We start from the raw sequence: 10,362 nt of genomic DNA on the forward strand, positions 1-10,362 counted from the left end.
CACCTCTTTTTAAAGGCACGGTGTGTTCCAAACCCATGTTTATCAAGCATCAGTACTTACTCTCCTGGTCAAATGTGTTTCGTTGTAGAGCAGTTTTGAGTTTTATTTATCCATGTTTCAGTTGTTGGATATTACATTGTGTCTTTGGCTTGTTTTAAATAATAATCATGTGATCACCAGTGCTCAAGTCTTTATGTGAATGTGCTTCCATTTGTTCTGGTTCTATATCCAGTATTGGAACTTCTGTATCCCACAACATGTTTAACACGTTTTGAGGAACTCCCAAACTGTTTTCAAAGTGGCTTCCACACCTCACAATCTCGCCAACAGTGTATAGGAGGTCTTACGTCTGCCCCTCCCACTAGTGTGTGCCATTTTGTTTTTGATTTAGCTTTCTTGGTAGATATAAAAAGTACTTATTATTAAATGGACATTGTATTAAATCAACTGTTAATGATTTATCATTATACCCATAGATTAATGCATCTTTCAACCCCTACAAGAGATGTTTCTATTTCAGGTAGATGGTGATTAACAGAGACCCATAACTGGTCAAAGCACAGAAATATGAGGTTGTACAAGGTTCAGCCCTAAATGGACATCTGTATCACATCCCTTTATCCCAAGGCTCAAGCATCATTGTGGAGGAGTTTAAGAGCCAAAAGCAGAGAAGGATTCCAAGGAAACTGTCCTCTGTGCAGCAGGGAATTTGCACATATGTACTCACAGCAGTTGGAACAGCATAGACAAGAGCTGTGCAAGCCCAAGGCAGGCCAAATCCCAGAATGGAAAGGGGAGCAGGGCATGAAATTCTATTCCTAGTGTTGGAACTATTGGCACTTGTCAGCTTCTGGAAGAGGGAGAGTCAGTTTTCTCTACGAGTAGAGCCCCTGATAAGGTGACCACGCTCCACTGGACGACCACATGTCTAAAAATATTTGGGCAGCACAAATTTGTCTTATTAGGGAAGGAGATGAACGCAAAGTTGGGAACACAAAAATAGGGAAGGGATGGTGGATTTGGGAAGCATTGAAGGGGGATTAAATATAATCAAAACACATTGTATGGAATTCTCAAAGAACTAATAATATTGTAACATTTACTTATGGTGGGCTTCATGTGCATTTTTATGAACTGCTAAAAATGTAGAACTTGTTTCATATATTTGTTCCTATGTTATTTGGACACATGTCTATTCCAATCGCTTCTGCTCACTTTGAAATTGATTTACTTATTACATTTATTCAAAACTTTTGCTCATTTTTAAATAGGCTTCTTTATTGACATACAGGGGTAACATCCTTTGCCACATGTGTGGTTTATAAAAACAAGGTTTCCCCATGTTTGCAGATTGTGCTCTTATATTCCTGAGGGCATCCTCTGAACCACGAGAATCTTAGAGACACCTCTTTTACGGTATTTGTTTTGATGCTTTATTATTTGCTTTTGGTGTTATGCTTAGAAACCATTGCCAAGGTCCTGAAAAATCTACTTATTTATTTTTATTTTTGGTTTTTGAGACAGGGTCTCGCATTGCTCAGGTTAGCCCTGAGCAATTAGATAAGTTTATATCTAATGTCCACCTAGAAGTAAGTGCATGCCATGTTCGTCTTTCTGGGTCTGGGTTACCTCATTCAGAATGATTTTTCCTAATTCTATGCATATGCCTGCAATTTTACATTTAAAAAAAAGCTGAGTAATACTCTATTGCGTAAATGTACCACATTTTCTTTAACCATTATTTGGTTGAGGGATACCTAGGTTGCTTCCAGTTTTGGGCAGTAGCCAGGATAAAGCATGCTGTGAACAAAGCTGAGTGCCCTTGTGGTACGATGGAGTATCCTTTTGGATTTCCAAAGTAGCTGAAGTTTGCACCCTGTCAGCAATGGAGGAGTGTTCTTCTAGCTCTATAACCTTGTCAGTATGATCTGTCTGCTGTGTTTTTATCTTAGTTATTCTGACAGGGAGGCATAGAAGGAATCTCAGAGTCGTTTTGATTTGTGTTTCCCTTATGACTACGAATGTTGAATATTTCTTTAAGCGTTTCTTGGTCATTTGAGATTCCTGTGTTGAAAATTCTCTACTTAGATCTGTACCCCACTTGTTAAATTGAGTTACTTCTCTTTTTGAAATCTACTTTCTTGGGTTCTTTATGTATTTTGGATATTAGCACTCTATCAGTTATGAAGTTGGTGAAAATATTTCCCCATTCTGTAGGCTACTATTTTGTCCAGTTGGCAGTGTCCTTTGTCTTACAGAAACTTTTCAGTTTCATGATGTCCCATTTATTAATCGTCCATCTTATTGCCTGAGGTACTGGTGTTCTGTTTAGGAAGTTGTCTCCTGCTCCAGTGTGATCAGGGCTGTTCCCTGCTATCTCTTCCGTCAGGTTCAGTGTATCTAGTTTTATGTTGAGGACTTTGATCTGCTTGGAGTTTTGTGTAAGGTGATAGATCTCGATCTTTTTGCATTCGTTTACATGCCAACACCCAGTTAGAGCAGTGTCATTTGTTGAAAATATTTTTATTGTATATTTCTGGCTTATCAAAAGTCAGGTGTCCAAAAGTAGATGGATTCTCATCTGGGTTTTTAATTCTATTCCATTGATCAACCTGCCTATTTTTATGCCAATATCATATAATTTTTATTACTATAGTCTGTAGTACAGAAATCAGGGATAATGATATCTCTAGAAGATCTTTTATTATACAGAATTGTTCTAATTATCCTGGATTTTTGTTTTTTTCATATGAAGTTGAGAGTTGTTATTTCAAGGTCTATAAAGAATTGTGTTGGAATTTTGATGAGGATTGCATTGAGTCTGTAGATTGCTATTAGTAAGATGGCCAATTTTACTATGTTAATTTTACCAATCCATAAGCATAGAGGATCTTTCCATCATGTGATATCCTCCTCAATTTCTTTCTTCAGAGACTTAAAGTTCTTGTCATACAGGTTTTTCCTTTGCTTGGTTAGAGTTACACCAAGATATATTATTTGTGGCTGTTGTGAAGGGCGTTGATTCTCTGATTTCTTTCTCAGTCTATTTGTTGTTTGTATATAGGAAAGCTACTAACTTCTTTGAGATCATTTTGTATCCAGCCACTTCACTAAATAAATTCTCTGGCAGAGTTCTCTGATAGAATTTTTTGGGGGGTCACTTATGTATATGTATATTATCTTATCATCTGTGAATAGCAATAATTAGAAGTCTTCCTTTCCAATTTGTATCCCATTGATCACCTTTGGTTGTCTTTTTGCTGTAGCTAGAACTTCAAGTACTTTATTGAATAGATGTGGAAAGAGTGAACAGCCTTGTTTCTAATATTAGTGAAATTGCTTTACAATTTAATTTTGTGTTGGCTATAGGTTTGACGTTTATTGCTTTATTATGTTTAAGTATGCTTTTATACCTGATCTGTCCAAGTGTTTTATCATGAAGGGGTTTTGGATTTTGTCAAAGGATGTTTTTCAGCATTTAATGAGATAATCAAGTCTTCCCCCCCTTTCTTTCAATTTGTTTATATGGTGGATTATGCTGATAATTTTTCATATGTTGAACCATCCCTACATTTCTGGGATAAAGTCTACTTGGTCATGGTAGAGGATCTGTTTGATATGTTCTGAGAGTCAGTATCTGGATATTTTATTGAGTAATTTTGCATCAATATTCATGAGGGAACTTGGTCTTTAATTCTGTTTCTTGGTTGAATTTTTGTATGGTTTGAGTATCAGTCTGACTGTGGTCTCATAAAATGAATATGTCAATGCTCCTTCTGTTTCTATTTTGTGGAATAATTTGAGGTGTATTGATATTAACTCTTTTTTGAAAGCCTGGTAGAATTCTGTACTAAAATGCTCTGGCCCTGGGCTTCTTTTGGTTGGGAAACTTTTAGTGATTGCTTCTATTTCTTTATGTGTTAAAGGTCTCTTTATCTGCACTTGATTTAATATGATAGGTAGGTGGTACCTATTGAGAAAATTATCCATTTCTTTTAGATTTTCCAGTTGGTGGAGAACAGATTTTTAACCTAATGATTCTCTGGGTTTCCTTAGTGTCTATTGTTATGTCCTCCTTTTCCTTTCTAATTTGGATAATTTGCATACTCTCTGTCTTCTAGTTAGTTTGGAAAGGGTTTGTCTATCTTGTTGATTTTTCTCAAAGAACCAACTCTTTGTTTCATTGATTCTTTGTATTTTTCTCTCTGTTTCTATTTTATTGATTTCAGTCCTCAGTTTGATTATTTCCTGCCATCCACTTCTCTTGGGTGTGCTTGCTTCTTTTTGTTCTGGAATTTCTGGGTGTGCTGTTGCCTTACTAGTATCTTTCCAGTTTTTTATGTAGGCGCTTAGTGCTATGAACATGTTCCTTATGAAGTGCTTTCCTATGTGTTTGGCCATATTGTGTATTCATTTTAATTGAATTATAGAAAGTCTAATTTCTTTCTCTCTTGATGCATTTCTCATTTAGTGGTGAGGTGTTCAGCTTTGTAAGCTTTATGTTGTTTCCACTGTTGTTCCTATCCAGCTGTATTTAGTGAGAGTCTGATGGAATGCAGGAGCTTATTTCAATCTTCTTGTGTCTGTTGAGACTTGCTTTGTGTCCAAGTATGTGGTCAATTTTGGAGAAAGTTCCATGAGGTGCAAAGAAGTAGGTGTATTCTTTTGTGTTTGGGCAAAATGTTCTGTTCATTTATTTAATGAGCTCTGTTGGGCACAGTATTTGTCTGTTTAGTTTTGATGGGGTTACTGGGGTAATAAAGACTCCCACTGCCAGTGTGTGAAGATCAATGTGTGATTTAAGCTGTGATAGTATTTTGTTGTTATTTTTTTGTTTTGTTTGTTTGTTTGACAAACTTGTGTGGCCTTGTGTTTGGGATACAAATCTGTTAAGAAGTGAAATATTATATTTTTCTCTTGATGATTCTGAAATATCCTTCTCTATTTCTTTTTATTAAATTGGGTTTAAGTTTTTTTTTCAATGTTAAAATGACTATACCAACTTTTCTGTCTATTTGTTTGGAAAATTCTTTTTCTAACCCTTTTCCCTCAGTTGATGTCTCTCTATAATATTGATGTGTGTGTCTTGTATGCAACAGAAGGATGGGTCCTGTTTTTGCATCCATTCTGTTAGTCTATGTCTTTTTATTGGGAAATTGAGACCATTAATGTTAAGAGATATCAATTACCAGTGATTATTGATTTCTGTTATTTTGTTGTTGCATCAACAGGTGGTGGTGATGGTGGTGGTGGTGGTGGTGGTGGTAGTGGTGGTGGTGTGTATATGTGATTGTGTGTCTGTCCCTTCTTTTGATTTTACTATTCTGAGATTATTTTCTGTATTTTCATGGGTATACTTAACCTCCTTAGACTGGAGTTCTTCTTATAGCACCTTCTGTAGGGCTGAATTTGTAGATAGATTTTGTTTACCTTTGACCTTATCGTGAAATATTGTATTTTCTTCATCTATAGTGATTGTAAGTTTTGCTGAGTATAGTAGTCTGGGCTGGCATCTGTCTCTTTGAGTCTGAAAGACATCTGTCCAGGCCCTTCTGGCTTTTAGAGTCTCCATTAAGAAGTCTGGTGTAATTCTAATAAGTCTGAGTTCACATGTTATTTTTTACTTTGCAGCTTCTAGTATGCTTTCTTTGTTCTTTTGTTTGATGTTTTGATTATTGTGTGTAAAGGAGGAGCTCTTTTCTATTCCAATCGTTTTAGTGTTCTGCATGCTTCTTGTACATCAGGTGAGAAAATTCTATGATTTTGTTGAAAATGTTTTCTGGGCCTTTGAGCTGGGAATCTTCTTATTTCTATTATTTTTAGGTTTTGTCTTTTCATAGTGTCCCAGGTTTCCTGGATGTTTTGTATCAGTATTTTTGGTTTTATAGATTTAACATTGTCTTTGATGGATATATTGATTTTAAAATCTTATTTCCAATGCCTATTATTCTCTCTTCGATCTCCTATATTCTGTCATTGATATTTGCCTCTAAGGTTCCTGATCAAATTCCTAAAATATTTATTTCTACAGTTCACTTGGTTTCTATTTTCTTTGTTGTCTCTATGTCCCTTTTCAGGTCTTAAGCCATTTTATTTATTTCCTTGCCTTGTTTGTTTGTGCTTTCTTGGGTGTCTTTAAGGGATTTATTAATTTCCTCTTTAAGGATGAATCTTTATCATCTTCATATACTTACTTTTAAGGTTTTGGGTTTTTTATTTTTTTGTTTGTTTTATTTGTTTGCTTGTTGCTTTTTTTTCTTAGGCTATGTAGGAATATTCAGGACCTGCTGTGGTAGAATTGCTGGGCTCTAGTGGAGACATTGCCCCTATTGCCCTGGCTGTTATTGACTTTGATCTTATGCTGGCATTTAGCTATATGAGTTTGGAGTGATTAAAGACTAGGTACAGATTTCTCAACTTTTTGTTGTTGTTGTTGGTTGAGTGTTGTCTTTCTTAGTCTCTGTTTCCTCTCTGGACTTTTGTCTGTTTTTCTGGGCTGCTCAACTGATGTGTTCCAGTGGAATGCTTACTGCTGTTGGAGGCTGGGATACTGGGATGAGTTAGGAGGAAAGAAGGTTGGAGGAGAAGGTCTCTGATCCATTAGGGATGAGGTCAGAGAGGAAAGGGAAACACTAGTAGGTTGTCTCCCACAGAACTGGAAATGAGACTGACAAGCCCTGAACTGGAGGAGCAAAAGTAGAAGTGTGTGTCTGCCTTCAACCTACTTGTTGTGGGAAGGAAGGCACTTGGGTTAGCAAAGAGTGCCTGCTGGCGTTGGGGGCTGGGACAAAGCAATGAATGGCTTATAACTAGTGAGGAGGTTAGACAGATCTATGACATCCACAGGAGATGGGAGCAGAAGGGCAGGGAAAGTGCCACAGCTGTTCTGCTGCAGAGCTGGGAATGAAACTAGGGGTTGGACCTGGTAGAACAGAGAAGAAAGGGGGAAATCTGTAGTAAGTCTACCTGGTTTTCTGGCAGGCATGGCCTGGAGGATAGCAGGGACTGCCTGTCAGGTTTCAGGGCTGAGATAAGTCAATGAGTGAGGATGGAGAGGTTAGAAGGGATGATCTGTGGTATCCATAGGAGATAGGAACAGGGGGTTAAGAAGACTGCCTCAGTTGTTCTGCTGAAGAGCTGGGAATGAGACTGGAATGATCTGGAGGAACGGAGGGAGGAGAGAAGATCTGCAGGCAGGCTGCCTGATTTTGCATAGCTATTTTAGCATGTCTGCTCTGTGTTTTATTGTTTAAACACACCTTGTCACCATCTACCACTGTCATCTTACCTGTTTAATGAAGTATAGAGAGTCTGCTTCTCTCAACACCTCATTGCGCGTCCTCACTTAAAATGCAGTTGTCTTAAATATGCCTACCTTATCCATACATTCGGGTACACATCCGACACAAGCTATATGCTTGCTTCAGTTGCCAAGCACGACCTAGAAAATGCAAGATAAATCCTGTACCTTACTTTTTGTGTTATTCTCTTTATTTACAGCACCCGCTGTAACATACATTCTTCCGTAGTTTCCTGTTTTATCCGAGCATCCTTTCCTCACTGTGTTGGGCATGCTTTCTTTTCTTTATTTTTTAAGATGAGTTTTCACTCTGAGGCTTAGACTGGACTGGCACTCAGTTACCCTGCCTCAACTTCCCAAGAGCTAAGATTACCACTGACTGCCTCCACACCCACTCACCCTCTTCATGTTTTGACAAATGACATCACTGCATATAAGAGTGTGTGTTGACATTTCTCTCAGCCCTTGAAAAAGAACGTGCCTCTACCTTCTCACTTATATGAATTCTCTTGAAACATGATGTCCTCTGAATTTTTCTCACATGGCTAATCCATCAATTCTTGTCTGACTACTTTCAAGACTTGTTTTGTCTTTTCTCACTGTTGTTCTAGAAGATTTGTTATGATATGGCTTGACAAGACTTTCTTTAGATTTGCTGTATTTGGGGTTTGTACAACTTGATTATCTCACTTTGTCAGACTCGGGGAGGTTTTTGTTATTCTTTTTTTTCTCATTTTCTTTCTCTTATCATCTTGGTCTCTAAGGTCAAATAGATCAAATATCTAAATATCTTTATTAAATGGTTTCATCTTTCCCTGAATATATATAGTTCTATCCTATGTATATACTATATATGCATGTTGCATGTATATTATGTATAATGTGTATAACATACATGATTATATAGTATGCATAATTTGGTAATATATAGAATAAAATGTGACAAACTATAATATACAATATTTTGATGCCGCTTATGTTTGTAGTCTATTATTCTGTTGTTCAAGTGATTTCTCTTGCACTTATATTCATTGTTTATCCTCCCTGGCCTCCCTATTCTATCTCTAACTCATTCATTTAAACGTAGTTTTTCTTTTGACATTTCCATTTGGTTCTTTTATTTCTATGCTGAAACTTCCTATTTTTCACATGTCTTGAGTTAGTCTCTAAATGCCCAATGAAGCATTTTTGTGATAGTTGCTTTAAAATTCTTGGCAGATAATAATTACATGTTTGTCGACTCAGTGTTGATCAAATGTCTCTTCTAATTGAAACTGGGATCAGGCTGGTCCTTGGAATAAAGGGTGATAGTTTTTCTTGGAACATTAGGATTTGGGATATTACTTTGTGAGCCCTGACTCTTACCTAAAACACTGCTCACACAGAAGAGGGAAGGAGGAGAGATAGATAATACTAAGGATGTCTGAAAAAGACGTAGAAAACCATGTTACTTTATTTTTCTAAATGTTTTGTAATTATTTTTATATTTACCTAAAATAATAATACATATGTGTATTGCTTACACAAGCATATTTATTTATTAAAATGAAATTATGACACCTGGGGTGGTAATGTTCCTGCGAAGATCATAAACGACCTATCAAAAACTCAGCATCTGGCATAGAAAACCTTCTTTGAAGCTGTTGGTAGGGCTCGCCCAAAGATCTCCTCAAGCAATGCAGGCTATTGACCTTGCTTGTTAGCTTCTGTTGCCCAAAAGTTAAAGATAAGCCTCTATTTCTGAATACAATGCACTTCAAACATAGAGCTTGGAAGATTCAAGTTTGATATGACCTGAAAGCCTCCTTCCTGAGGAGAAGCTTTCATAGCACCAAAAGGTGATATGCAAGATTCCAAGAAAGGAAATCAATATTCTTGCCAGGTGTGATGCTTAGGAACCGGAAGAATGACCAATATGGCATGAGATCCCTAAAGGTCCAACTTACATATTGCACTTAACTTACATAGTAACACTTACATATTGCACATAACAAATTGGACTCAATGTCTACTTAGCAGAATGGAAACCATGCCTGGTCCTGAAAAGATCATGGTTAGTGAGGTCATAGATCATACATACAGCCTACCACTGCCACTTCCTAAATCAGTTTAATTCTTAAGCGCATTCTAAGTGCTTTTTTTTTATACCCACAGATGAATGAAGCTCTAGTCCTTCCTCAAATAAACTTCCTTTTCAGCAGAGGGAGACTATTAGAGAAAGCCGAAACTGATTAAAATTCAGAGAACTGACCACCTCCAATTGACACATCTACAACATAGCATTCACACCTAAGGATCAGCATGGCAGGAGGGACAGAAAGATTTTTAAGACCCAGAGGACCAGAATGTGTGCTTTGATGTTATGTTTTCTAGATATGATAGGGAAATGACATCCATGAATCTCAACAGTATGGCTGCCTAAGCAAGACCTGTGCAATGATAAGACTCTACATAGATATGGAAATCTCAGGGGTCCCACTCACAGATAAAGAGCTATAATCAATTCATAATTGCTGAGAGGAGCTTTTGTTTTCTCCAGCAGCGAGTTCCTGATTGGTTATCCAGTACTAAGTGGAAGCCCTAAAAACATGTCTATTCAAGTAATTCTAAGTGAACTCAGTAAGTTGTTCTTTTTTTTTTTCAATATATATTTTATGTGTGTGAGCCTGTGTGCCTGTGTGCCTGTATAAAATGAAAATAATTCAAGTAAACGAGAGCATGAATTTGAGTGGGAGGTTTTGGAGGGGAGAAGTATTAATATTTAATTAAATACGTTTCTTTAAGGGAAATTGAAACAGAAGGGAAAGAAATCAGTGTAAGGCAGTCTGAACACTGTGATGACACAGTCAACATTCGTTGTAGCCACGGTTGCATTTTCTATGGTTTCCATTCTTGGGAGAAACCTTAGTCTAAAAACATTAGTATTTTTCTTGACTTTTTTTTAAAGGTAGAGTGTTCATATCCACACAACTGTTTTGTACCCAAATATTTGATAGTGTTGGCCAACTTCCAACTCTTAAACAACAACAATAACAATAACAAAACAAAAAACCAACATGGCT

The sequence above is a fragment of the Rattus norvegicus genome, chromosome 4 (assembly GCF_036323735.1).
Source record: "Rattus norvegicus strain BN/NHsdMcwi chromosome 4, GRCr8, whole genome shotgun sequence".
Taxonomy (NCBI): domain Eukaryota; kingdom Metazoa; phylum Chordata; class Mammalia; order Rodentia; family Muridae; genus Rattus; species Rattus norvegicus.